At 42.4% G+C, this 3033-nt stretch overlaps 1 long non-coding RNA gene across 1 annotated transcript; it reads left to right on the forward strand.

Moving 5' to 3' along the window:
* The first annotated feature begins 310 nt into the window (after positions 1-310).
* LOC125547751 lies at positions 311-2626 on the forward strand. Its single transcript, XR_007300748.1, has 3 exons — positions 311-1442; positions 1840-1925; positions 2036-2626. It is a non-coding gene; the product is annotated as an uncharacterized LOC125547751 (long non-coding RNA).
* Positions 2627-3033: the final 407 nt, after the last annotated feature.

The following is a 3033-nucleotide window of genomic DNA, read 5'->3' on the forward strand; positions in this document are numbered from 1 at the left end:
GGAGATATAGCCGCATCGAGGGCGTTTCATGCACTGCATAGTTTCTCTCTCACTCATAGTGATAGCTCTTCTTTCGTATATCATTGTTTACATGGATAACGATGTAGTTGCAAGTAATCGAGAAATGTATCGCTATTTTCGAGATGATGACAAGAGACCAATTTGTGTTGGATGATTATGATATGACATGATTTGATGCTATTGTTACATTTGTATGTGTATGACATGCTAAAGATTCTTGTATAAAGCCTGTTCAAATACAAAACAAATATGCAGAAAAAACAAATAAAATTAGCAGTAGCGAGTGGAGAAAAGTTAGCAGCAGCGTGCCACTAGCAGTAGTGCAGTCTAATAAAGAGCGCTAGAGCTATTAGCAGTAGCGCACTTCCATACTGCTCGCTGCTGCTACGCTTGTATAGCACTAGCGCGGGCAGACACGCGCTGCTGCTACAGGTTAGCTGTATCGCCGTATCAGTAGCGCGGGACCCCACGCTACTGCTATAGCTAAAACCCGCGTTGCTGCTAGGCTTTTCCCTAGTAGTGAAGACTGGTCAAAATCCGTGGCGGAAGAGGAAAACTAGAGAAATAGAAGCGGAGGCAGAGAAAAAACAGAGGAGAAACAGAGCAATAGAAGCAGAGGCGGTGTTCTGGCTGGAGGAGGAGGGACTGATGAACTGCCATGCTAACTGATTCTAACCACTAGCTAGTACCTTACGACTTACAGGAGTGCTAGTAGTGGTTGGGTAGTGGTGGTAATCCATGGCGGCGTGCTCCCTATGATTAGCAGTAGCTTCGCGGAAGCGCGGGGAGTAGGTGTAGTCGGCGTCATCGCCGGCCTTGTTGTGCCAGGCTGGGAGCTTCGGCGTCTCATGGGCCTTCTTTTGCATGTAGGTGTTGTAACCGGCGCGGCCACCTGCGCCGTCGTGGTGGGCCTTTCGACCCGCCTCGTCGTTCCTTTGTCAGGGCCCTACTTATAGTTGGGTCGCTCGCCACTGAACTCGTCCATTCTACTGCCGCCGAAACAAGAGGCGAACTCGAAGCACATGTTGGCTTGGTGTTGACTCTGTGGACTCTTGACAATCGTGAATAGAGTACTAGACTAGACTATCTGGTTCGCATTTCATTTTTGTTGTGGTTATGTTGCCTGCATTTAGATGACTTCAAGTAAACCTGTCCATTTACTTTTATTCAGAGAGTTCAAATGTCCAACATTTCTAGCATACACACATTAATACTGGGGTTTAAGCAAGGAAAAAATAGTATCGCCCCTTAAAATATGCTATTATCATGCTATTAACAAGACATTGTAAATTGGTTAATTTACCTAGACAATTCTCTACGTGCTATAGTGTGCTATTAGTGGCGATATAACGCGCTATTTTTTCCAGGGGTTGAAGACAAACAACAGTAGAATAACACTTGCCATGTCTCATGATTCATATGTGAGTCTCCCTGTCCAAGTATAACCTTGAGTTGACATCCTACTATTTAACCAGAAGATACAAAATAATTTTCTTGTTTCATCATTAAAAGATCATTAGTAATTTAGCAGGGTCAGTTCTATTGTTTCATGATTTTAACATAAAGTTAGCAACTTAACAGTTCATAAATTCTACTGAGGAACATCCATTTGCTTGGTAGGAGTATCTTCACACTCCACAATTATCTATTCTTATTATCCGGAAGGAAAGACTTATTAATTGTTTGTTTGCTTAATTTAACTTATGCAACTCAGGCATACTTCTTCAAGACAACTATAAGAAGCAAATTTCTTCCATGTAATAATACTAACATTAGTTACTCTTTTATCACCATTCAATGTGTGGCCTCACATTGAAGATGCAAGATTCTGGTGTTCTGGCCAACTTTTGCTCACGGGGGGAGAATTCCAAGATTGGAAGTCATGGAATGCAAGGCTGCGCCAAGTAAGTTCTTTCCCTTCCTTTTTTTCTTTCTTGTTTGCATTCAGAATAATTATGTCTACGCATACGAACCTACATTTTTCTAACAAGTGTTACTCAAGTATGATCAACAGGGTACTTAATACAAGTGATATGTCTAAACCAACTGTTCCTTCTTTGGATTTCTCTATTGGCCAACATCCTTTGGAAGCATCTGTCATTGATCATGCTGAGATTCCTTAGCCAGGTGTTATATTGTCCATGATAGTGCATGGAGGTTTAATCAGAGGAGACAAATTCTCCTTTGGAAATAGTTAAGTGCCATTAGAACAAACTCTTTGAGGGGGCAGGGGGGAGTGGACCTAGTTCGAACTGTTGATGAGGCACCGTCCGAGGAGGGGCGCCTATTGTCATTGATGTAAATGCACCATGGAAGGCATGATTTTCTCCTTTTTGCATGTAGAGAAATGTGGGATTATGGTTGTAAGATAAATCCCCTAGCTCCAGATGAGATCCTTTGTATGGAGAAACACCACATTTGTATGATCTTTTCCGCTCTGGATTTTGGAAACGGCCAAGGACAAGCAACTCAAGCAAAAGATTGCTTCGACCGATCTTGCCCTGTTATTCTTCTACAACATGCTAAACAAAGTTTGGTACTCTTGGGTAAATTTTGACCGTTGTCCTTTGATAGTGGAATCCAATCCTTTTTTGGGTTCATATGAAAATAAAAAAACTCAGATCGTTCCTCCAAATTTTCATTTTTTCCATTAATTTTATCATTTAAACCTCCATAGGAAAAGGGACGTCATTAAGCTACAAGTAAAACACCATATCTGATGTGAGAAACATACGAACCACCTACCAGGAAATAGAGAAGAAAGCACATCATTTAGCGCGTGGGCTTCTTTTTCTGAGAAGGGTCTTAGAATTATATTGTCATCAAACAGTGAACAAAGCACCCTCAACAAAAATGGGAATAACAATCCAACGCGGGCTGCCGCCACTCCCACACAGAGCCGAAGTGAAATTGGAATCTGAAGCCGTAAACACAGACGGGAAGTCTTCAACCTTGGCCCGAGAGGACCATCGCGTCGGAGAGAGGAGAATACTGGTCTTCGCATCACCACGC

This window comes from Triticum urartu, chromosome 3 (genome assembly GCF_003073215.2).
Source record: "Triticum urartu cultivar G1812 chromosome 3, Tu2.1, whole genome shotgun sequence".
Taxonomy (NCBI): domain Eukaryota; kingdom Viridiplantae; phylum Streptophyta; class Magnoliopsida; order Poales; family Poaceae; genus Triticum; species Triticum urartu.